This window comes from Peromyscus maniculatus, chromosome 1 (genome assembly GCF_049852395.1).
Source record: "Peromyscus maniculatus bairdii isolate BWxNUB_F1_BW_parent chromosome 1, HU_Pman_BW_mat_3.1, whole genome shotgun sequence".
Taxonomy (NCBI): Eukaryota; Metazoa; Chordata; class Mammalia; order Rodentia; family Cricetidae; genus Peromyscus; species Peromyscus maniculatus.
Genome location: NC_134852.1, coordinates 184,267,088 through 184,293,836, shown reverse-complemented (window position 1 = coordinate 184,293,836; position 26,749 = coordinate 184,267,088). Strand labels below are relative to the sequence as shown.

Below are 26,749 nucleotides of genomic sequence, written 5' to 3'. Positions count from 1 at the left end.
CCTGAATTCCACTAGTGTCCTGTCATGATTCAGGATTTTAAATTCTGGAAATTGTTGACAGTTTTTTAATTCAGCTGTCCATTCTTCTTGGCTGTGTATATATGGCTTCATCTCAGCATCCCCTTCTTCTCCACATCCCTCTATTAAATGCCAGTCTACTTTTGAGAGGCATGAGCTTTCAGCTGCTGTTCCATTGTACAACAGAATCCATCGGCCCTCTGCCTGTTAAGCTGCCTTCGAAGAAAAGGGCACCGTACCTTTTCCGGAAGCGAAGGCCACTTCAGGGATGGGGCCATATTGTCCTGGCCTCAGAAGATGCCTTTTGATAAAGCCATAACCACACTTGTTTTGGCAAGAATCAGTAGTCCCTTGTTTCGTGATCTGTCTGTCCATTTTGTCCTGTTGATTCGAGGATACTTTGTTGTCCAGTGGCTAACTTTTGCCAGAATGAAAGTTGACTCCATATGCAGTTTCTTCAATGCCCATATTTTCTCTAAAGTAGATTGGTACTGCCAGGAGCCGACATGTCTCAAAAAAGAAAAATTTTCTAAGTTATTAAAACATTTTAAATGCCATATTCTGTAGATCTCTGAAGGGTTTGAAGATGACCTGTCTAAAACATCTCTGCTCAATTTTTAAAACATATCTAATATGACTACAAGTTCTATGATAATGTCTAACTACTAGCTTTCATTTCTTTATATCCTAATAGTTGATAATAATAACATTCAAGGATCAGAAATTTGCATTACATTGTTAAATGGATGGAATAAATACAATTAGAAATATACATATAGCATTTTCTAACAATATCAGTTTCAAATTTGTGTACAATATAAAACAATTCAATCCAATGTAAAGTATTTAAAACTAGTAATTGTCTTTCTCTTTTCTTTCTTTCTCTTTTTTTTTTTTTTTAAACAAGAACTTTAAATCTAATCTCCTTTGCTTAGCCTTTTTCCTAACCCTTGACAATAACTTGTAACCAACCCCCCTAAATACTGAAAATTATCCCAGACCCAAAACCCATTAAAAAGACCAAAAAACCACCCGCCCCACACCACCTCTTTGGGAATGTGGGCGTCGTAGTCTTAAAATTGCTTCCTGCTGGGTATGGGCGAAGTTTTCTTTATCCTGAAAGAAAATTTTTAGGTTAATTGTCAAATTCTAGGAGAGGTAACTATATCCTTCATTATCCAGTCTGTGTATAATGCCAAAGTTGAGGGTTTATCTCAAGTCCTTATTCAAGTAGTCTTTGAGACTGGATCATCTCAGCTAGTCATCTCAAATTTGCTCTGAGCACCTTGTAGTTCAAAGCTGATCTGTGGATGATGTTTGTCAGCTTAATGATATTATTATTGTCCACGTGGAATTGTTGTTGTTGTGGGGCCCCATCTTCTTTCTGGAGACTTCAGTTGATATTAGGCCTGGCCGTGATTTCCTGCAGAAAACTGATAAGAGACTCGAACACAAAAACATATATATGCAGCTAGCCTTTTTTCTAGAATTAGTTAGTACTCTATGTGACCATTCATATCTTAACAAAGTTTAAAATGTATATATATATTAATCTTGTAAATTTTGATATAAAATTTATACTTTGAGAACAGTTTAAAGAATCAGAATAGAATCAAAGAGTTGAGATTAGTAATAGAATAGTCCCTTAATTAATTTTGCTTTTGTCCTGTACCATAGCAGAAATGGCTCTTATTCTGGCATGATACAGGGAGTTTGCATTTTCCTTTTAACAACATGCTTGATTTTAAAGAAGGAGAGAGCCATTCTCCAACTCCAAAGTCAGCTTTAAATTTTAATTGAACTGGGACTGTTAGAAGACCAATAGTGTTAAATCTTTAGAGAAAAGCAGAAACAAACATTTAGGAAGACATAAAATTTTTTTTAGATAATATATACCCATACACCGTTTCACTCTGTTTCTTGGGATAGATTATTTGTCCCTTTTCTTCAGTTGTCTCATTTGTCCAGTGTTCTTCAGATTCCTTAACCTTCATTCTCCTAAAAGACAAAAACAAAAACCTTTCCCCAAGACTAATTTTGGGGATGTTTCCTTTTGACAAGTTATTATCTGATTAAATGAAAAGGCATGTGTTATTGATACAAGTTAGTTTAAATTGGATGTTCATGCTGGTTGATGAACTATCACCTCCTCTAATTAAGAGGTCTCTCTTGTTCAAATCGAACCTTTATCAATTTTGATGGTACCCACAGCTTATCTTCTCCTGTAGAAACAAAAGCAAAACCACGTCCCCAATGTAATACATACCCTGGTTTCCATTCTGAGGTCAGCACATCCTTAAAGTATATAGGCTGATTTAATTCTGTAGTTTTTTCTATTATCCAATGTCTCTCTGCAGCTGTTGTTCCTTTCTCATTGGCATTCAGAAAATTCAAAGTTAGAAGAGCATTATGCAGTCTATTTCTGGGGGTTTTTGTTACCCATTTCTGTTTATTTAGCATATCCTTTAGAGTTCTGTTTGATCTTTCTATAACTGCTTGACCTGTAGGATTATGTGGTATGCCTGTAATATGCTTTATATTGTAATAAGCAAAAAACTGTTTCATTTTAACAGAGACATATGATGGAGCATTGTCAGTTTTGATTTGTGCAGGTATACCCATGATGGCCATAACTTCTAGCAAATGAGTGATTACAGAATCAGCTTTTTCAGAACTCAAAGCAGTTGCCCATTGAAATCCTGAATAAGTATCGATAGTGTGGTGTACATATTTCAATTTTCCAAATTCTGCAAAGTGAAACACGTCCATCTGCCAGATTTCATTTCTCTGAGTACCCTTTGGGTTACATCCTGCTGGTAATGGCGTCTGATTGTAGAAGGAACAAGTAGGACATTTCTTTATTATTTCTTTGGCTTGTTGCCAGGTTATGGAAAAATCCTTTTTTAAACCTTTACTATTAACGTGATGTTTTTTATGAAATTCTGAGGCCTCCAGCACATTTCCTATCAATAATTTATCAATCTCTTCATTGCCTTGTGCTAGAGGGCCTGGCAGACCAGTATGGGATCGAATGTGAGTTATATATAAAGGATGATTCCTTTTCCTGATTGTATCTTGTAATTGAATAAATAGTGAAGTTAATTCTGAAGCATCAGGGATAAATTCTGCAGTCTCAATATGTAACACCACTCTTTCAGCATACTGAGAGTCAGTTACTATGTTGAGAGGTTCTGAAAAATCCATTAATACCAACAGAATAGCATACAATTCTGATTTTTGCACTGAATTATACGGACTTTGAACCACTTTACTTAAATTTTCTGATTTGTAACCTGCCTTTCCTTCTTTGTTGGCATCTGTATAAAATGTACGAACTCCAGATATGGGTTTTTGCCGTACAATTCGAGGCAAGATCCATTCAGCTCTCTTTATAAGATCAATTCTATTGCTTTTGGGATATTTGCTGTTAATTTCTCCCAAAAAATTACTGCAAGCTCTTTGCCAAGGTTCACTTTCTGTCCATAATTTTTCAATGTCCTCCTTAGTTAATGGTACGACAATTTCTGCTGGGTCTATGCCTGCTAATTGACGAAGTCTCAATTTTCCTTTGTAAATCAAGTCAGAGATTTTTTCCACATAAGTTTTTAATTTTTTATTTGGTTTATTTGGTAAAAATATCCATTCCAATATAATATCTTCCCTCTGCATTAATATTCCAGTAGGAGAACGCCTAGAAGGTAAGATAACCAAAATGCAATCCAGCTTTGGATCAATACGATTCACGTGTCCTTCATGCACTTTCTTTTCTACCAAGGCTAATTCTTTCTCAGCTTCAGGTGATAATTCTCTTGGACTATTTAAGTCCTTGTCACCTTCTAAGGTTTTGAACAAATTAGTCAGTTCATCATTTTTTACCCCAACAATAGTTCGTAGATGAGAAATATCTCCAAATAATCTTTGAAAGTCATTAAGAGTCTGTAGTCTATCTCTCCGAATTTGCACCTTTTGGGGTCTAATTTTTTGTAGCTCTATTTTATATCCTAAATAATTAATAGAATCTCCTCTTTGTATCTTTTCAGGAGCAATTTGTAATCCCCAGCGAGGCAAAATTTTCTTTACTTCTTCAAACATTATTTCTAAAGTATCTGCATTTGAGTCAGCTAGTAAAATATCGTCCATATAATGATAAATTATAGATTTAGGAAATTTTTTACGTATCACTTCCAATGGCTGTTGTACAAAATATTGGCACAGAGTTGGGCTATTCAACATTCCCTGTGGGAGGACCCTCCATTGAAATCTTTTAACCGGTTGAGAATTATTATAAGTAGGCACTGTAAAAGCAAATCTTTCTCTGTCTTTTTCTTGTAAGGGTATTGAAAAGAAACAGTCTTTTAAATCAATAACTATGAGAGGCCATCCTTTTGGTAACAGAGTAGGCAAAGGCATCCCAGATTGTAGAGAACCCATTGGCTGAATTACTTTGTTAATTGCCCTAAGGTCTGTTACCATTCTCCATTTACCAGATTTCTTTTTAATAACAAATACAGGAGAATTCCAAGGGCTGGTTGATTCTTCAATATGCTGAGCATTTAACTGTTCTTCTACCAGCTCTTCTAAAGCCTGGAGTTTTTCTGTTGTTAAAGGCCATTGCTGGACCCATACAGGCTTGTCTGTTAACCATTTTAAAGGTAGAGCTGTTGGTGTCTTTGGAAGATCATCAGTTATTGTGCCCTGTTCTTGTATAATATGGATGGCTGGTGACCACTCATTAGAACAATATCTTCTAATATTTCTCTCAGTAACATGTGCTAGTTTATGATTTGTTTCTGAGATTGGAGGGATGTTAATCTGAGTATTCCATTGTTGCAACAAGTCTCGACCCCACAGGTTCATAGTTATGTTAGCCACATATGGTTTTAATTTTCCTCTCTGTCCTTCTGGACCTATACATTCGAGCCATCTTGCACTCTGTTTCACCTGAGATAATGTCCCAATTCCTAACAGTTGAACGTTTACCTCCTGAAGAGGCCAAGTTGGATGCCAAAATTCTGGTGCAATTATGGTAACGTCCGCACCTGTGTCTACCAGACCAGACAACAAAACACCATTTATTTTTATCGTTAATTTTGGTCTTTGTTCATTAATAGAAGTTTGCCAAAAAATTTTCTTTATGTTTTCTCCTGAATTTTCTATTCTCTCTGTTTCATCATTCTGACCAGCATGATTTATTCCAATAGGCATTTGGTTATTTAATCGCTCTCCAGAGCAGGCATTTCCTCTATGGCTGCCGGAAAGGTTTGAACTGGATTTGCACTGGGGGCCTGCCTGAGGCCCCTCTGGGAGTTTCCCGAAGACTGAGGCAAAGGATTACCCTGTCTGTCCTTTGTTGATCTACATTCGTTGGTCCAGTGTTTTCCCTTACCACACCTTCTGCATACTCCAGAAGGAAGGGGCATTCTGTTGCCATTGTTCCTTGAAGAAACATTGTTTCTGGAAATGACCTGTCTACAGTCCCTTTTCAAATGTCCTTGCTTTCCACATCCAAAACATCTAACACTCCTCAAACCTTTTGAAATTACTTCTCCTACCCATGTATCATCATGCTCATCAGCTTCAACATTAATTGTTTCTCTAATCCAATCTTCCATAGGTGCAGATCTTGCCCTTAATGGCCTGATTATTCTTTTGCATGCTGCATTCGCATTCTCAAAGGCCAAAGATTCAATTATTGCCTTACCAGCTTCTGAATCCGAGACCGTTCTCTTTACTGCTGAAGCCAGTCTTTGTAAAAAATCTGTAAAAGACTCTTTTGGGCCTTGCTTCACCTTTGTAAATGACTCAGATTTTTTTCCTGGTTCCTCAACTTTGTCCCATGCATTCAAGGCTGCCGTTCGACATAAAATTAGGGTTTGGACATCATATAAACATTGTGCTTGTGCTGAAGCATATTGGCCTTCGCCCATAAGCTGATCCTGGCAAACTTGTACTCCTTTATCCCTCCATTGTTTTTCTATGTTTTTAGCCTCCTCCTTAAACCAAGTCAGAAATTGAAGTCTCTGGCTGGGTTCCAGAACACCTTGTGCGAGGTCCCGCCAGTCCTGTGGTACTATCCTATTATATGTTGACCAAGTGTTTAACATTTGCTTTACATATGGGGAATGCATGCCATAAGATACTATTGCCTCCTTAAACCTTTTTAAATCCAACATTTCAATTGGAGCCCAAGTATTTTGTGTAGCCATTTGATCAGGCATCTGCTGTACTGTTACAGGATAAATTAAGGGTGACTGTGTGAAAACAGGCTTTCTTTCTGCAACCTTATGATCCCGACTTGAAACAACTTCACTGTTAATTTCTTCTGTCTGAATTTTTACAGGTTTAACAAGTTCTTCTAAAGCTGTTATCCTGGCACTTAAATTGACTATCTTTTTAAATATTAAAATGTGGATTATTATAGTGATGAGGTGCATAATTCCACCAATACTAATATTATATAGTTGTTCCATTGCCAGACTGCCTAAAATTTCGAACAAAAACCAATTTTCTTCCAATGTACACATAAAACCCATTTGTTTTTTAATGTGGAAAAAAATTCTCTTTTAGATAGTTTCCTTTAAAATATCTGATATATTATGACTTACCAAATCTGCGTAGAACAGTAGAAATCCGAGGGGATTTTCAAAGCAGCCACCTAGTGTCCCAGGTGTAAATCCAGAGAGAGAGAGAGAGAGAGAGAGAGAGAGAGAGAGAGAGAGAGAGGAAAGAGAGAACGCACAAGAAAGCGTAGCCGGCTAAAGCTTAAATGCAGCCACGTGTTCCCTCTTGTGCCGAGTCAAGGCTTGGGTCTGGCTTCCTTAAGCTCCGACCATGTGCGTTGGCTTTACAGGCAGGGCCCTGTTCGGCAGGGCAGGTCTGAGTTGTTTGTAGCACCGGCTTTAGGCAAGCTGCTCACAGACCTAGGCCCGGGCTAGAAGTTGCTACCCGGACTAGGACGCCGGCAGCTCGGACTAAGAAGCCGATCGCCGCCGGCCGCCGTGTGTCGCCGCTGCCGCCGCTGCCGCCGCCACGGGCTGCCTGCCGCCCTTGCGGGAAAGCGGACCTGCCGCCAAGCCAAGCAGTTTTTAATGGATTCTTGTCACGTTGGGCGCCAGATGTAGATGTAACCAATCGTATTATTAAATAAGAAACACAGAAACAATGTAAAAGAGAAAGCCGAGAAGTCAGAGCTCAGAGCTAAAATCTCACCCTTCCTCCTGCTGTCCCAGCTTCGCGAAAAAAGAGACCTACTTCCTCTCGGTTCGTATTTTTAAAGTATGTTGTTCTGCCTTCTCATTGGTTGTAAACCCAAACACATGACTGCCTCGTCACTGTCTGAATGTACAGCCCCCTAGGTCTTAAAGGCATATGTCTCCAATGCTGGCTGTATCCCTGAACACACAGAGATCTTATGGGATTAAAGGCGTGTGCCACCACCGCCACACTCTTGCTATGGCTCTAATAGCTCTGACCCTGAACACACAGATATCTATGGGATTAAAGGCGTGTGCCACCACCGCCACACTCTTGCTATGGCTCTAATAGCTCTGACCCCCAGACAACTTTATTTATTAACATACAATCGAATTAATATTTCAGTACAAATCAAAATAATATTTCAATACAATTAGATTACCACCACATTGAACCACCCTTGCATCCCTGGGATGAAGCCTACTTGATCATGGTGGATAATTGTTCTGATGTGTTCTTGGAGTCTGTTTGCCAGTATTTTATTGAGTATTTTTGCAGCAATGTTCATGAGGGAGATCGGTCTGTAGTTCTCTTTCTTTGTTGTATCCTTGTTTGGTTTGGGAATCAGGGTTATTGTAGCCTCATAGAAGGAGTTTGATAATGTCCCTTACGTTTCTATTATGTGGAACAATTTAGAGAGTATTGGAATTAACTCTTCTTTGAAGATCTGGTAGAATTCTGCACTGAAACCATCTGGTCCTGGGCTTTTTTTGGTTGGGAGACTTTTAATGACTGTTTCTATTTCCTTAGGGGTTATTGGACTATTTAAATAGTTCATCTGGTCTTGATTTAACTTAGGTATGTGGTACCTATCCAGAAAATTGTCCATTTCTTTTAGGTTTTCCAGTTTTGTGGAGTAGAGGTTTTTGAAATATGACCTGATAATTCTCTGGATTTCCTCAATATCTGTTGTTATGTCCCCCTTTTCATTTCTGATTTTGTTAATTTGGATTCTCTCTCTCTCTGTCTTTTGGTTAGTTTGGATAAGGGCTTGTCTATCTTGTTGATTTTCTCAAAGAACCAACTCTTTGTTTCATTAATTTTTTGTATTATTCTCTTAGTTTCTATTTTATTAATTTCATTTCTCACTTTGATAATTTCCTGGCATCTATTCTTTCTGGGAGACTCTGCTTCTTCTTGTTCTAGAGCTTTCAGGTGTGTTGTTAACTCACTAGTGTGAGATTTCTCCAACTTCTTTATGTGGGCATTTAGTGCTATAAATTTCCCTCTTAGCACTGCTTTCATAGTGTCCCATAAGTTTGGGTATGTGGTGTCTTCATTTTCGTTGATCTCTAGGAAGTCTTTAATTTCTTTTTTTATTTCTTCCTTAACCCATTGGTGATTCAGTTGAGCATTATTCCGTTTCCATGAGATTGTAGGTTTTCTGTAGTTTTTGTTGTTGTTGAAATATAACTTTAAACCATGGTGGTCTGATAGAACACAGGAGGTTATTCCAATTGTTTTGTATCTGTTGATATTTGCTTTGTGGCCAAGTATGTGGTCGATTTTAGAGAAAGTTCCATGGGGTGCTGAGAAGAAGGTATATTCTTTTTTGTTAGGATGGAATGTTCTGTAGATATCCATTAGGTCCATTTAGGTCATGACATCAGTTAAGTCCTTTATTTCTCTGTTAAGTTTCGATTTGGGAGATCTGTCCAGTGGTGAAAGTGGGGTGTTGAGATCTCCCACTATTAATGTGTGGGGTTTTATATGTGGTTTAAGCTTTAGTAATGTTTCTTTTACATATGTGGGTACCCTTGTGTTTGGGGCATAAATGTTCAGAATTGAAACTTCATCTTGGTGGATCTTTCCTGTGATGAGTATGCAATGCCCTTCTTGATCTCTTTTGATTGATTTTAGTTTGAAGTCTATTTTGTTGGATATCAGGATGGCTACCCCCGCTTGTTTCTTAAGACCATTTGATTGGAAAGTCTTTTCCCAGCCTTTTATTCTTAGGTAGTGTCTGTCTTTGAATTTGAGATGTGTTTCTTGTATGCAGCAGAAAGATGGGTCCTGCTTTCGTATCCATTCTGTAAGCCTATGTCTTTTTATAGGTGAATTAAGTCCATTGATATTAAGGGATATTAATGACCAGTAATTGTTCATTCCTGTTATTTTTGGTGGTAGCGTATGTGTACTTCTCTTCTTTGGGATTTACTGCTGTGGCTTTATCTATTGCCTGTGTTTTCGAGTGTATATCTGACTTCCTTCGGTTGGAATTTTCCTTCTAGTGCTTTCTGTAGAGCTGGGTTTGTGGATAAGTATTGTTTGAATCTGGCTTTGTCTTGGAATGTCTTGTTCATTCCATCTATGATGATTGAAAGTTTTGCTGGGTATGTTAGTCTGGGCTGACATCCATGGTCTCTTAGTGTCTGCATTACATCTGTCCAGGTCCTTCTGGCTTTCAAAGTCTCCATTGAGAAATCAGGTGTTATTCTGATGGGTTTGCCTTTATAGGTCACTTGGCCTTTTTCCTTTGCTGCTCTTAATATTCTTTCTTTATTCTGTACATTTAGTTGTTTAATTATTATGTGTCGAGGGGACTTTTTTGGGGGGTCTAGTCTGTTTGGTGTTCGATAGGCTTCTTGTATCTTCATAGGCATTTCCTTCTCTTTTTCTTTTTTTACTGTGGTAGGAAAGTACCCTACCACTGAGATCTTTATCCAACCCTCCACTATTCCCCCAGAATACTGTGTATTCATAAGTGTTCTCTATGTCTGCTTCATTTTACTCTGCTTTGTATTTTTACATTCATCTCTGCTTAATTAATTAATTAAGTGCCTTAATTGTCACCTTGACTGAATGTAGAATGATCTAGGAGATTCCTGAGGCATAGCCATGGGTGTGTCTATGGGAGCTTTTCCGGAGAAGACCCAGGCTGACTGTGAGCGGTAGACTTTCAGAAGATGGGAACCCAGACAGAATGAAAGGTGAGAAAGGTAGCCCAATGTCCACATCCCCCCACTTTGTTTCCTAATTGCCCACGAAGTGAGCGACACTTCTCTGCCACAGTCCCCACACCATGATGTCCTGTGCAAGTGCATAAGGCCAAGGGACCATGGATTGAACATTCTGAAGCTGTGGGCAAAAATATAGCCTTTCTCTTTTAAGTCCTTTCTGCCAACCCTTGAATCACAGCCCCGGGAAAGTTATGCTTTGTGTGCGGTGATGATTCGCTCTTTCTGTTAGGGAGCTGTGGCAGATTGAACAAATATGCTGGAGCTCAACTCTTTATGAGTGCTGATATGAATAAAGCAGCCAAGAACATTCCTGCAAAACTGTGTGCTTGGCTCAGTCTGTGTGATACGTGGATATATGTTTTCCTGTGTATAAACATGTAGGTGCGCGATTGACAGGTTGTAGAGTAGATTTATATTTCTTTTTACAAGAAATTCCTAGAGCAACTTCTTGGAATTTTTTTTTCTCTTAAAGATGTTCATGGGTGCAGGTGCCCTGTTCCTCTAGCAGTGCCAGATCTGGATCATTAACAACATCCTGTAATCCAAAGATAACTATGTTGGGATGTCCTTGGACTTTGTGTAATGAGTTAATAACATCCATCACTGTTTACTCCTGCTTGAGTGAGAGACACTTTATTTTTTACTTGACAGAATAATAATAATAATAAAAAGATAAGCATTACTGAAGTATTGCATACACAAAATTGATGCATATTGCTCTCCCACACTGAACACACCTGTCAGCTGGTTTCAGGTCAAGAATCAGGAAATGGGGCTGCTGCACATGTCAAGATAATTACAAGTGATAAAGGAAGATGAAAAGGTCCAAAATGGTTCATAGGTAAAGTGCTCTAAACACTTAAGGAAGAAATTACGGTCATTCTCCATAAAGCTCAAACTAGGCAACCTGATCACTCTTCTTCAGTGTTTCCTTCTCTTCCACCCCCTCTCCTCCCAGCCTCCTCTTGGCATTTTATTGATAAGGGTCACCTCTCAGTTTTCTCTGTACGATCACACTTCTGACATCCCATAGCTCAGATTCCCGGTCCAGACCAGCCCTGACTCTAGGGGTGAGCTGGGAAGGAGAAAGAAACCCAGATTTTGCTGACTTCCTACAGAGTGCACAAAAAGGGTCAGTGTATTTGCAGGCGTGTGTAAGCTTCACCACGGTAGCTGCTATTGTTGGTGTCCTAACCGGCGCCCAGGCAGACTATGCTCTCCTGTGCACAGGTCGATTGCACACTTTCCTGGAACTCTGGGACTCCCAGGGTAGATGTAGTTTTGGCGGAAGGAGGCCCTGGAGCCTAGGAGCCCAATTAGCAGGTAATAAACCTCAGAAGGCAGCCCTTGCAGTTGCAGAGGGCAAGGAGGAGGAGCAGGCAGTCCCCAGCCGCAGTTCCTGTTGGGCCTGTGTGTCTTCATGACTACCTTTGATAGTTCAGTTTTTAGCAAACACTTGTGCCAAAGTTGCCTGTTTTGTACTTAAGTTTTTACTTCCTTCTGAGGCCTCAGCAGACCCCGCCCGAAGAAAGCCAGGGGCTTGCTGGAGCTTGGTTTTTGCCTCAGCATTGCTGTGCAGCAATTCACTTACAAGCATTAAAGGAGCAACATTTTCTTTGGGAATTCTAGGTTCATTAGCTTCCTGTATAGTGAGTGACACAGGGGAAGGAGGTAGACTGTAAAGACTTGAGCCAGTGACAGGCATGGGACACAAGCCTGTGATCTCATCACTCAAGAGGCCTGAGGCGGGGGATGGCTGTGATTGAAGCTGTCTCAAGAAGAAAAAGCCCAAAACAAAATAACAAAAGCAAAAGTTGATCTAACACTGGAAGGGTTTCCTGTAGCAGGAATCTTAAAAGCTCTTATTAATAAAATCAAACCCAAGGTGAGTTATTGGGGTCCATGCTGGTAGATCAGAGAGACAGAACAAGCCACAGCTAACCTCCCCTGGTCAACTTCTCAGCTGGTCTTGTTTCCTCAGACTGGAAGCTTCTGTGTCCTCATCCCAATGGCTCTCAGCTGAACTGCTGCTGGAAAGCCTGAAGCTTAACCAGCCACATGCTTAACCAGCCAAATGCTGCTAGTTTCTGGTCCTCACGCCTTATATACCTTTCTGCTTTCTACCACTACTCTCTGGGATTAAAGGCTGGCTTTCTGGGATTAAAGGCATGTGTCACCATGCTTGGCTATTTCCAATGTGGCCTTGAACTCACAGAGATCCAGAGGGATTTCTATCTCTGGAATGCTAGGATTAAAGGTGTGTGCTATCACTGCCTAACTAGTGGCTTTTCTGTTCTCTGACCCCAGATAAGTTTATTAAGGTACACGATATTTTGGGGAACACAATAGTTTCCTTTCTTTCCTTGACTTTCATACTTGTAAATCAACTCCCAAACAGAAAAATGACTCTCTCTCTCTCTCTCTCTCTCTCTCTCTCTCTCTCTCTCTCTCTCTCTCTCTCTCTCTCTCTCTCTCTCTCCTACCTGCCCTGCTAGGAGCCCTAGTAACATTCATATAGGTAACACAGGCAGTAATGAAGGAAGCTGTTTTTTAGATTTCTCCGGAGGGACACCATGGGATGTATAAATATGACTTGGTTTGTTTCTCCAAATTACCCAGGTAATTTGGTACATTTAGTACATGTGAATAATTTTCTCCATCAGATTGCATTCTGTCTAGAAAAGGGGAGACATCTTCTTTCTTAGAGCTTAACTTCTTCATCCAAAATGTTTACTTCCGTCTCTGCACTGATGGTTCAATCTTGTCTCTATGATGTGCAATTGATATCTTGGGGAATGAACTGATTGCTTTCCAAATCAAAGAGGACAAGCAGGTCTGACTGAGCAAATGGTAAAGTTTGCTCAGGGTGCAAAAGGATAGCCTTTAGCTCCGCGGTTCTCAGCTTTCCTAATGCTGCAAACCTTTAATACAGTTCCTTGTTGTGACCTGTCCCCAACCATAAAATTATTTTATTGCTACTTTGTAACTGTAATTTTGATGTTATGAATCATAATGTAAATTTCTGATAGTCTGAGGCAATCCCTGTGAAAGGGTCCTTCGACCCCCCAAAAGGGTCTCGACCCATAGGTTGAGAATTGCTGCTCTAGGTGTTCCTTCCACGTATTGATGGTGCAAGGGTTCGCCCATCAGCCAGCTCAGCAGGGTGCCTGGTGCCAGCTGGATGAGTCAGCATGCTAGTGGTTAAGTTAGAGAGCCTTGGCTTTCTGGGTTAGAGCATCCAGCATTCAAGAGTTAACCTGCAGCCGGCTTCTTCCGAAGAGCCCAGGCAAAGGATACACAAGCGTCCCAGCAGGCACTCGGGCTTGCAGGGAATGACATGCCGTTTTGAATGAGCAGCTGCAGCAGCGAGTTGGGGTACGTGGCTTTGCTTTGATTGATGCTGTATTGTTTTCTCTCAAGAGAACAAAGCAATGGTTGTTCATGTTTGCAAACAAGGTCCCTTCGAGAAAGCCAGTTGTCTAGCAGCCTGCTTTTCTATTTTGAAAATAAGAGCCCAGGGCACAGGGTGAGTGCCCGCAGATTCTCCATCCTGATTTAAGCTGCACCTTGCATCGGAGGACTGTCTTTAAACTGATCTGAATTCTAGTGCTGCATGATCAGGTCATTTGAATGTCATGATTGCAGTGAGATTCAAAAGATACTTTTGCTATGGAACCTGTAAATCTATACTCAGAGGTATAGATTTGAAGTTGTTTGTTGAATTGGTGGAGCCAGGCGGCAGAAATCCATTTTTTCTGCCCCATTTTGGGAGGCAAGATTTAAAACCTCAGACTCAGAGAGCAAACTTCTACAAATTCATCATAAGCCCGAACAAGGGAGGCATCCTCTTAGACATGACTTTTCCCCCAGACTGACTCCTTCAGTCCCCAGTGTTTGCAGTGTGACCTGAAACAACCTTCAGAAAGCCTGGTCTTCTAATCACGTTCCTAGACTGATCATGTTGGCATCACTATTACTTTGCAGACCTTTATCTTGTTAGTGGAAAACACTGGAACTCAAAGTAGACTAGAAATACCTTCAAAGATTTGAATTTATGGGATGAATTTCAAGGAATACAGGCTGTAGCGAAGGTTTGTCAGGCTCTCACTCTCTCTACATGTCAGCGCTGCAGTTTCAGCCACAGCTAAGAACACTGACTTTTCCCCAGACAGCGCTATCTTCGGATTAAAACGAGTTACCCCTTACCCAGCACGGTGATCAAAAGCAATATTCAAATGCTTCTGCATTACCTAGAATGTTCTCTTCTAAGTGTTTGTAGCTTCTATTCCTCTGTATTTCATCCTGGGAATTCCTTTGATAACTAAGTTTCTCTGAAAAATTTCAATGCCGTTGTAAAACTTGTACAAGCCATCACTCTGAGAGACTGCCGCACGACTCAGCTGAGTGTCTCTGTCAGATCACTTTGCCAGAAGCCATGGATATTTGCTAAAGTGAAGGACAGGTGATGGGAATATGGAGCCTGGGCTCTGAAGGCTGGTGGTTGCCGAGCAAAAGAAGCGTGGGTGAGAGGCTCAGAGGCAATTTGGGGAATAGAGGGGCACTAGAGATACACCACAGAAGTGCTGGACACAGAGAAGAGGCTGAAGATGTTTGCAGACTGCCAGGAATACACAGTGCAGTCAGAACTCAAGAGAATCATTGTCCACATTTCCATTTAACATCTCTGAAAACTTACCCCAGCTGAATACCATATTGAAGAACACACACACACAAACACACACACACACACACACACACACACACACACACACACACACACACACACACACACACACGGGGTTGGGGGAGAGAGCCATTATTTTGTTTTGGGCTTTAGAAAACACAGTTTTTCTCTACTTAGTATAATGTTAGCTACAGGTTTGTCATGTATAGTCTTTATGTGGAGATATGTTCCTTATATTCAGAGGCTGTTATCATGAAGAGATGTTGGAGTTTGCCAAAAGCTGTTTCTGCATCTCTTGAGATGATTGTGTACTTTCTATCCTTAAGCCCATATATGCTCTGTATTGTGTTTATTGATTTGCATATGTTGAATCAACATTGAATCCCTGGGATGGGACCAGCTTAACCATGGCATATGATCTTAATGTTTCCATGGATGTTTTTGACAAATATACTAGCTTTTAAAAAGATTTATTTTCTTTGTATTGTGTGTGTGTGTGTGTGTGTGTGTGTGTGTGTGTGTGTGTGTATGCCTTTTTGTGCAAGTATGTGCACATGAGTGCTGGTGTGCTTGGGGGCCAGTAGAGAGCATCAGATCTGCTGGAGCTGGGGTTCCAGATGGTTGTGAACCACCTGGCTGGGGTGCTGGGAACTAAACTCAAGTCCTCTGGAAGAGCAATACATGCTCTTAATCGCTGAGCTGTGTCTTCAGGCCTGCACATACTTTATATATCTACACTCCTGAGGAGAACTGGTATACAGTCTTCTGTTTGTATCTGTATCCCCATCTGCTTTGGGTGTCAGGACAATACGGGCTTCACAGAATGAGTTTGTTAATGTTCTCCCTGTTCTATCCTGGGAACAGTTTGAAGAGTGATGGTACTACATCTTCATCGAAGAGTTGGTAGAATTCAGCAAGGAGTCCCTCTAGTACAGGGCTTTTCTTCATGGGGAGATATTCTTATTACTGTCTGGCTCTTGTTGATTATGGGACTGTTTAAGTTACTGATATCTTCTTGATTTAGTTTAAGCAGCTTGTGTATGTATACGGATTTATCCATTTCTTCTAGACTGTCCAGTTTTTAGGACTGTATTTTCAAAGAACCCCGATGAGCCGCTGGATTTCTTTGGACTTTGTTCTAACACCACCCTCTTTCATCTCTAATTTTATTATTCTGGAACTTTTCTCTTTGGTTAGTTGCTCAATTTTATTTATCTTTTCAAAAAACCAATTTTGTATGTAATTGATTCAATGTCTTGTTCTTTTGTTGGTTTGGCCCTCATCTATTTTTTTTGTATTTAATTGATTCAATGTGTTGTTCTTTTGTTGGTTTGGGCCTCATCTTTTTTATTTTTAGTCTCCTTCTGCTTTTAGGGTTGGGATTGCTCTTGTTCATTATTGATTATTGATTTAAGACATCTCTGATTTTATTTTTTAATTTTTATTTATTTATTTATTTATTTATTTATTTATTTATTTATTCAAGACAGGGTTTCTCTGTGTAGTTTTGGTGCCTGTCCTAGATCTCACTCTGTAAACCAGGCTGGCCTAGAACTCACAGAGATCCACCTGGCTCTGCCTCCAGAGTGCTGGGATGAAAGGCGTGTGCTACCGCCGCCCAGCTTGATTTTTTTTTTTTTTTTAATTTAGGCGTTTAAAGCTATAAATTTACCCCTTAAAACTGCCTTATTTATACCTCAAAAGTTCTGGTAAACTGTGCTATACTTAATTCTAGAAACACTTAAAATCCCTTTCTGATCTTGCTTATGATCTGGTCATTCAATAGTTTATTTTTCATTCTCCAAGTATTTGTGAGCTTTCCACGGTTTCTCTTGCTATTTCTAATTCTATGCCATTACTTAGTGACTAGAAATTATTTTGATTATGTTAAGAGTTGTTAAGACTTGATTGCCTAACATGTTCTATTTTAGAGAATGCTCCACAGGCTACAGGGGAAAAATGTGGAATTCCACATCTGTTGGGTGGAATACTCTGTATCTACTCATCAAATCAATTTGATCTATGTTATGATTTAACTCAGAGGCTTCCTTTACTGATTTTTGTTTTGTTTTGTTTGGATGACCATAAAGATGAGAACAGGTTATTGATATCACCCACTGTTACTGTATCAATCAAACACTTTATGCTCATTCGGTATACCCCTCCATTCAGTGCATATGTATTTACAGTTGTTATTTTTTCTTGATGATTTTTTCCCTTATTATCAGGTAGTCACATTCATCATCTCTTCTGACTAATTTCAATCTGAAATCTTCCTTATTAAATCTCAGACTTACCACACCAGCTTGTCCTCAGCTTCTACTAGCTGGAAAGACTGGCTTTCACACTTTGGCTGTCAAGTCTGTGGGTGTTTTTACCAATGAGATGTGGTGGTTTTTTTTTTTTTTTTTTTTTTGTGGGCAATAGATAGTCGGTCTTGGTTTTTAATCCAGGCAGCCAGTTTGCATTTCTTTACTTGTGATTTATGGCAATTACGTTAAAGGCAGTTACATGAACTGCTGTGTTTACTAATTCTAGTAATTTTATTTGTTGTTTTCTGGTTGACTGTCTTGTTTTCATTTTTAAAGGCTTATTTATTTTCTTTTATTTCATGTATATGAGCATTTTGCTTACATCTATGTCTATGTACCACATGCATGCCTGGAGCCCTCAAAGATTAGAAGAGGACATTGGTTCCCCCCAAAACTGGAGTTACAGATGGTTGTAAGATGCCATGTGGATGCTGGGAATCAAACCAGGGTCCTCTGGAAGAGTAGCATGTGCTCCTAAATTCGGAGCCCATTTCCAGTCCTGTTCTTTTCTGTTGTTCCTATACTGTTGGATTTTTCTAGTTTACTATGTTAAACCTGATCAATTCATTTCTAGTTTTCCTTTGTTGCACATTTCCCTCATGAAGTTTATTCTTTCCTGTACTGTCATTATTCATCCTTTCTTCCTGCTCTCTGTATAGTGTTCTTTTAACTGTCTTCAGCAGCTATATGTTGGTAGTTATGAACTGCCTTAGTGTGTGCTTGTCTTGGGATATCCTTATTTCTCCACCAATTTAAGAGAGAGCTTTGCTGGAGGTAACATTTTGGTTGGGGTTATATGCTTTCAGGGCTATATTACTCCATGGTTTTCTTTTTTATTTTATTTTTTTCAATTTTATGTATATTGGTGTTTTGCCGTGGGTGTCAGGTCCCCTGGAACTGGAATTACAGACAGTTGTGAGCTGCCCTGTGGGTGCTGGGAATTGAACCTGGGTCCTCTGGAAGATCAGTCAATGCTCTTAACCACTGAGCCATCTCTCTGGCCCCACTCCATGGTTTTCTGGCTTTTAGGGTTGCTAGTGTGGCAGCTGGTGTTATTCTGTTGGCCTTTATGGGCAACTTAGTGTTTTCCCCTTAGAGATCTTAATATTCTTTTTTTTTTTTTTAATTTGTACTTTTGACTTACTGACTATAATACCTCGTGGGGGAAGTTCTTCTCTGGCTGTGTCTATTTGGGATTATAAATGCCTCTTACGTTTAAATGTCTATTTCTTTATCTAGTTTTGAGAAGTTTCTGCCATAATTTCGTTGGACAGTCCGTAGTTTGTAATCTCAGCTGCTTCTACACACTAGAGTCTGAGCGTTGTTCTCTCTGTCACATCCCAGAGTCCTTGGACGTGGTGGTCGTGCTCATGTTTGCTTTTTGATTGGCATTGGAATGTAGAATCCCCTTACCTTTGTCTTCTATCCTTGATACTCTCTCTTCTTGGTTGAGTCTGTCCATGATGCTTTCCTCTGTGTTATTTGATCCACTCAGTCTTTCTTTTCTAGCATTTCTATCTTTTTCAAAATCTCAATTTGCTTGTGCATTCATAATATATTAAGGAATGAAAATAAAGCAACTTTCTCTTGAAGTAGTTTGACCAAGAGCAAGTACAGGTTTAAATTTTCCACTTAAAACCCCCGTGTCTTCTGCCTGACACCAGCAAAAGGCCTTGCTCTCTCTCTATATATATATATTTTTATATTTTTATATGTTTTGCATATTATTAACTTAGCTGCAAGGTCCAGCAAAAGTTCAGCCTCTTTGGAGTCAAGAGATATTTTCAGAAAAGTGTATTACCGTAGCTTTGCTGATTTTTGATCCATACTGTTAGCCTTTTTTCTCTTCCTTCCTTCCTTTTTTCCTTCCTTTTTTCCTCCCTCCCTCCCTCCCTCCCTCCCTCCCTCCCTCCCTCCCTCCCTCCCTCCCTTCCTTCCTTCCTTCCTTCCTTCCTTCCTTTCTTCTTTAAAAAAATCCATTTTATGAGGTTTTGTTCTGTGTTGCTGCTGAACTTCCTCTCCGGGTCTTGTATTTAATTCACCTGATTGTATCTTTGAGGTCAGAGGTCACTTTTACTAGTAAGATTTGAGATTTCTAGCTGGCATCTTACCCATTTCAGAACCGTTGAATTCAGAAGTTGAGAAGGTATCTCCTTCTGGAGACTTTTGTCATGTCTTGCTTTTAAGTATTTTTTGTGTTTTCATGATACGATTTGTACATCAGTTGGCTTAGTTGTCATGTCTGGCTTTATATGGTGGGGCTTTAATTTTTTTTTCATTTTATTTCTTTTTATTTTATGTATATGAGTGTTTTGCCTGCATGTATGCAAGTACACCATGAACATGCCTGGTCCTATGGAGGTCAGAAGAGGGCACCAATTCTCTGAACTGAAGTGATGTTAAGGATGATGTGGTGATATTTTATTTGTGCTAAAATGTGGTGATACTTCATTTGTGCTTTAATAAAGCTTACCTGGAGATCAGGGGGAAAGGCAAGCCATTTTAAGTAAACAAGAAGTCAAGCAGCACATGTCCTTACTGTGATCACTTATCAGGCAGGGCCTCTGTGTGTTAAGCCATACGGGGGGGACAGTCAAGCGTGGTGACACACGCCTTTAATCCCAGGACCAATCATAGAGACCTGGAGGTCTGTACAGACAGACGGTGACAAGAAAGTGAGGTAGCTGGGCTAAGATAGCCAATGAGAGGGCAGAACAGCAAGGCAATAAAGACGTGGGTAGACAGGAAGTAGCTCAAAATTGGAAGCTGCAGAGTTGGTGAGGTAAGGTTGGCTGGTGGCTTTCCCTATTTCCCTGATCTCTCTAAGACTTTCACCCCTATATTTGGCTCCGTGTTTGTTTGTTTTCTGTTTTTTTTTTTTTTTTTTTTTTTTTTTTTTTTTTAAGATTTATTTATCTATTATATATACAGTGTTCTGTCTACATGCCAGAAGAGGGCACCAGATCTCATTACAGATGGTTGTGAGCCACCATGTGGTTGCTGGGGATTGAACTCAGGACCTCTGGAAGAGCAGTCAGTGCTCTTAACCACTGAGCCATCTCTCCAGCCCTGTGTTTTTTATTTAATAAGACCATTTAGAAATTTGTCTATAAAATTGTTGTAAGCCACCAGGTAAGTACTGGCAACCAAGCACACATCCTCTACAAAACCAAGTGCTCTCTACCAGTGAGCCATGTCTCCAGTCCCTATCTCTGGATCTTTACCCAGAACCTGCTCTCTACTCAGAGAGGAAAAAGAAAGAAAGAAAGAAAGAAAGAAAGAAAGAAAGAAAGAGAGAGAGAGAGAGAGAGAGAGAGAGAGAGGGAGGGAGGGAGGGAGGGAGGGAGGGAGGGAGGGAGGGAGGGAGGGAGGGAGGAAGGAAGGAAGGAAGGAAGAAAGAAAGAAAATCCAAACTCCTACAGTCGTAATAATGTCAAGGTGCATAAGTACTAGAAATTCACTGAAAATCAATTAATACCCACAAATGTGTCACCAATGATCACAAAATACGAAAAAACTAGTATAGGATGGGTTATAAAATCACAAACTATTTTAAGTAAATGTGGAAATAGTAAATGGGGGAGGTAGAAGAAGGAGGCAGGGAAATGGAAAAGAATTGCATTTTTTTAAAGGGACAAAAAAAATTAAAATCTCTGCAATTTATGGTCTTGACAGGCTTCTCTCCCCCAAGAGACTCTCCATGTTGCGTCCCTTGGAGTGGCTAATGTTTTAGCTGAGGGTGTCTCTCAAGTGCTTTGGGTCTGCAGGGAGTCACCGGCAGCCCTGAGGTCAGCACAAGTGGAAAGGTGCTCACTTCAGTGCTAGGAAGATGTAGTTGTGGGCGTGTGCGCATGCTCTCCAGCAGCAACCACAGATGGGTTCTCAAGAGGCTGACTCTCCCGGGGATAACTAGGTCACTAAGGGCACTAAGGGCCTCTCTCTGCTGGAGTGGAGCCACTGGGCACCTGCACTTACTCTCAGAGACTGACCCTCCTTTCCAAAGCTGTCTCCCAGGGTCGTCTCTCACCCTGGAGCTTGAAGCAGGTTAAAGTCTGGTTCCCTGGCCTGTGTTTGTGCCTCATTTTCACATTCCAGGGCAGATGAGGTTTAAACAGTAGCTTCTCTCTCAGAGAACACTGAACACTGCCTGCTGAGTTATACAGAGTGACAAAATGGGATTCCTCTTCCCCGCTGACCCATGGCCAGAGAATCACTGTCTTACCAAAGCCAGCCACTGGATTTGAGGCTTCTGAGGACTCTGGTGGGCTCCTCTAGAGGGTGGGTGCATGGCTGTCCTCCCGTTCCCCCCATGCTCTCTGTCTTTTTCCTGGCACTTTCCAGTGATTCTGTGTTTACTTTCGTGAATTTTCACAGTTCTCCCCCATTCGGTCTTTGGAATAAACTGTTCTTTCCTACGTGGACTCTTCTTACCCAGGTCACCAAGAGTCCACTTCCAGTCCATTATCTTACCAGAAACTGTCCCTGGACCTTCTTTGGAGCCCCTGTTGCGTGACAGAATGAAAAGATACAAATGATAGGAATTCAGATCTGATGTTTTCAGTTTGTTAGCTTTTGAATCCCCTCAATTTTTAGTTGGTTTATTTGTGGGCATGTGATCCTGTGTACCAACCTCTAGAATGGTCCTGAGAACAGGGTGCTACTCCAGTGCCAAACTGTGTCATGGAGACAGGCTCATCAATATTAAGCATCAGCATGGGAGAGCACACAGTGCTTAAGAGGAAGATCTGGGTTAAGCAATGAACTGTCGGGGGGCCTCAGCATGCAAGAGACATCTGTGCAGTTGGGTTCCCCACACGTTTTCTCCGCATTCCTTCCCTAATTCTGTGAAGTGATTCCTTGTTAGCAGCATACAGAGCACATGGCCCTTCATCGTCACTGCTGTCACAGGAAACACGGAAAACTTTGCCTCCGGTTCAACAGATTCCAGGAGCTGGCTCTGGAATGTCATCCAAGCTCTTCCTGCACTGAGAATTTTTTCAGTCTCTTTATTCCTAGCCAGAGAAAGAAGTACCTGTTTGCCCATAAGAGGTGTGAGAGATGGGAGAGATATCAAGCCTCCGGAGCCGATTCAGTGTGGAAAGGGAGGAAATGATGTAAGCTGATATGGACCAGTCCACAGGCAGTAGGAGTTTCATAGAATCAGGGGAAATGGGTACGATACAGCCAATTATTCATCTCCAATTTCAATATCCCTAAACTGGGATCTCCTCATATCCTGGGGAATATTCTGGAGAGAGAAGGGAGGTCTGCCATCCCAGCTGTTTGCACCAAGGGTCACTTCTGTCCGTGACACTTACTGTGTGCTACTCCACTGTCTTGACATACCCCATGAGGGACTTTGGATCAGATTTCTCTCAGCAGTTGGCTCTAATAACAGCTCTACCTGTTTTTCAAGGCGGTGGCTCCTCACACCTATGAATAGCTTCAGATTCAATAACGTGGAGCCAATGTGACCACAGAGGGCATTGTCAATAATTTACTGCTGACAGGGAATCAGATAGGTACTCTTGGAACTCTACCAAGAAGTCACATCACAGAGGGCCTTGGCAAATCTCCTGGAACCATCTTTGACCTATATTATCATCATTACCAACATTTCTTAATTGATTTACCTAGCTGGTCTGATCTGGGAAGAGCAGATGTCATAAAGAAAAGGCTCACACCACAATTCTCATACAAATCAAAGCCAACTACATTCATTGGATGACTTCTGTAGCCATGGAAGGATCCAGTCTCGAACCCTGGACTACACTGTATGCCTGGCCTCAAGGGCATATTGTTCCCTGCGGTTGTGCTTGAAAGACAGCTCCTAGGTGAGTTGGCACAATGACAGTGCTGTGTTGGGGACAGCCATACTGGCTCATTAGAGCCGATTACTGTACAGACTTGCTCAGAGCTGGTTGTTGAGAACTATCTTGTGGCTCCTGGAAACCAGCAATGCTTGAATCTATACCACAGAAATTGACAAATGTTATACATCAAAGCTTTTTATCCCTTAAGAGCTGGTTTCAATATTTACCAATTGTCTCGCAGTACTTGTTGTAGAAAATTTTGGACAGAAAAATAATGTGTTGTTTTAAGACATCAGGAGAAAAAAATTGCCTTAATTCAAAATTACTTTGAACTGTTAATAGAACATTACAATAAGCCAAAGATTTATTTATTTATTTCTAAGATGACTCTAAAGTTTGAAGACAAGGATAATCATGGTCAGGTCATCTTTCTAAAGCAGTCTACTTCCTAGATGTTTACACTGTGGACCTATTAATTGAATCATACAAATTCATCTTTATGATGCTACATTGAAAAAAAATATATATAAAAGAAATTTTGTAACCACCCAATTCCCAGGGCAGCATTGCCATCTGAGTTTGTGCTAAGGAAGCATTCATGGATGCTTAAGAGGTAGGTGGCTCTTGTAGACAGAATCGAGTCCTTTCCAGGCTTCTATTCCATTCTGTGAAAATAGAAGAGGTACAAGGAATTCGCCAGGCTCGGATAGAAGTGTAGCTGGAAGGCAGAGAGAATGCTTTGCACACACAAGATCTGGCCTGGGTGTCACCTCCAACACATACACATTATTTTTCTTTCCTGTTAAGCTCCGTTGTGAAAAGTCAGTTGTCAAAGTTCATTTTCTCAAGGTCATGTGCATAGAGACTGGGTATGACTGGTAACCATAGCAGATTTGCTCTGTGCCTAGAGTCCCCTTAGGAACAAGGAAAGCCAATAAGAATTTCCTTTATGTTATTTTTTTCATCCATGGTTCTTATCTGGTCCAGATATACTAAACCAAGGGGAAATTTCCTCTCAGAAAGTCTGAGAACAAGCTGTTGATTTTGTTAAAGTCCAGAAAGAATAGTTCAGCATTCAGTGAGACTGAAGCAGTTATATTTAAGAATTGAGTCCATTGATATGTATTTCTCATTCAGCCTTCACTGAAATCTTTTTATTAATTAATTAATTTTTGGTTTAAATTTATTTCGTAAAATACATTTTGATCATATTCTTTCCCTTCTTCCAATTCCTCCCAGATCCTCCCTACCTTCCTGTCTACACAACTTTGTTCTTTCCCCTTTCTCCAAAAAAAATCCCTAAACTAAAAAACAACAAAAAAATGAAATAAAAACAAACTAAAAACAGCAAACAAAAAACCCAATAAGACCAAAAACTAAAAAACAAAACAAAAACACCACCACCACCAACAACAACAAAACAAAACAAACTTTGTACCACTTAAGTTACTTAAGTTACCCAGAAACTATTTCTCAAGCACAGTCTCAAACAAAAACAAAACACAGCTTGTTTTGTCTTAACCAACTTCTCCTGGACATGAGGCCCGGCCTGGAATGTGGTCCACATACCCAAAACTACTCCATTGAGAAAATGGATTTTCCCTTTCCTAGCAGGCATCAATTGCAAACAGCTTCTCAGTTAGGGAAGGGACTCCATGTCTACCTCCCCTTCTCAGTGCAAGGATTTTTGTCCGGGTTGAAACTGTGCAGGCCTTGTGCATGCTGCCACGGTCTCTGTGAGTTCCTGGTGTGTATCAGGCCTGTGGTGTCTGGAAGACACTGTTTTCTTGGAGTCACTAAACCTCTGGCTCTTACAATCCTTCCACCTCCTCTCCTGCATAGATCCCTGAGCCTTGAGGGGAGGGGCTTAATAAAGACATCCCATGTAGGGCTCAGTGCTCCAAATTGAGGGCTATTACTCTGTGCACATTGTCTGTGTTAGTTTCCATGCATTGCAAGAAGAAATTCCTTTAACGGGGGTTAAATGATGCTCTAATCTATAAGTATAGCAATATGCCATTAGGAGTCATTTTGTTGCTATGTTCCATGAGCAGAATAATAGTGTTAGCATTTCCCCTGCAGCCCTTGGCCTATCTAGTCTCAGGTTTTAGTGACTTCAGCAGGGTCAGGCATGGGTTTTGTCTCATGGAATGGGATCCTATAACATTTGTGCCACTATTGCACCAGCATGTCTTGCAGGCAGATCACAGGGTTTGTAGCTGATAACTTTTCTCGTCCAGTAGTAAGCAAAGTACTTTCCAGCACCATGAGCACTAGTCAGTAGAGGTGAAGCTTCCAGTTGGGCGCCTGCTCAATATTCCTTGTTCAATGACAAAGGTAAGCTGTGCCTGCAGCGATAGGGTCTTACCACCAGGTTGTGGAGACTAACCAATAGCCTTGACAATAGTGTGTGCTGTTTGGGGTTTGTCTGTGAAATCCTTTTTGCCGATGACAAAATGTAACTCATTCCTGGCACTGGAGGTTTTACTTGTTGGCAAAAGATGACTATTTGGGGCACTCTCTCCCCCATTATATGGTAATCCCATTTAAATTCCTTTTAATTATGTTTATATTTAGAAAGTATCTATCATATTAGCTTTCTATATGGCTTTTCATATATGTTGGTTGCCCCTCCCCATATTCCCTCTTTTATCTTGTTATCTATAAGCAAAAGATCAATAACATAAAAATACACAAAGCAAAATGAGACAAATATTTGACAAAAAATACAATTAAGTTTGTTTTGTGTTAGCCAAGTAATCCTGGTCATGAGGCATGGGCATTATTTATTGTTGCTATCCTAGAGTTTTTAAGTGTGTCTTTAAGTTAGTAATGAGCTTTTCCAGGGTGGTGGTGGTGTTTTAATGTAGACACTTAATGCTATCAGCTTTCCTCTTATAACTGCCTTCATGTGTTCCATAAGTTTGGGCATGTTTTGTATTCATTTTCATTCAATTCTAAAAAGTTTTAAAGTTCCTTCTTGATTTCTGTCTTGGCCTGATTTTCATTCAGCAGTGAACTGTTCAGCTTCCATGAATTTGTATACTTTCTGCCCTTTCTATGGTTGTTGATGTCCATCTTTAGTCCATGACATTCAGATAAGATCTGGGTATCTCTTGAAACTTGCTTTATATTCTAATAATTAGAGAACATTCCTTTGGCTTCTGAGAAGAAAGTATACTCTTTAGTGTTTGGGCGTAGTGTTCTATAGATGTCTGACATCTGTTAGGTCCATTTGATTTATGAATTCCCACTCCCTACTTTCCCAAACAGGATTTCTCTATGTAACAGACCTGGCTGTCCTGGAACTTGTTCTATAGACCAGACTGGCCTTGAATTTACAAAGATCTGCCTGACTCTGTTTCCCGAGTGCTGACATTAAAGTCATGAGCCACCATGCCCAGAAATTTATGATATTTTTTTTAACTCCAGTGTTTCTCTGTGTAGTTTTTGTTTTGGCATCCTGTGTTTTTCATTCCCAGTTTTACCTCAGTTTAGATTTTCTTTAGAGATTTTATTTCTTTGTTGAGTTCTCCTTTCACATCTTGCATGTTTTTATTATTTTATTCAACTGCCTGTATTTTGATTGGGGAATTTATTCATACACTCCTTGAACATATTCATAATTGTTATTTTGAAATCCTTGTCTTGTGCTTCAGGTAAATTGATTTTCTCAGAGTCTATTACAATATAGCCTCTGATGCAGGC

At 40.3% G+C, this 26,749-nt stretch overlaps 1 protein-coding gene across 2 annotated transcripts in view; it reads left to right on the top strand.

Annotated features, from left to right (window-relative positions):
• The first annotated feature begins 13,383 nt into the window (after positions 1-13,383).
• Positions 13,384-26,749, top strand: part of Asah2 (N-acylsphingosine amidohydrolase 2) — a 120,155-nt gene continuing 106,789 nt past the window's right edge. Inside the window, exon 1 of one of the 2 annotated variants that reach the window (XM_042262647.2) lies at positions 13,384-13,607. The gene's annotated coding sequence lies outside the window, so the exon portion shown is untranslated. Of the gene's footprint in view, positions 13,608-22,865; positions 23,063-26,749 lie in introns of those variants that run through there. The other variant, XM_076562209.1, reaches the window with a different exon arrangement.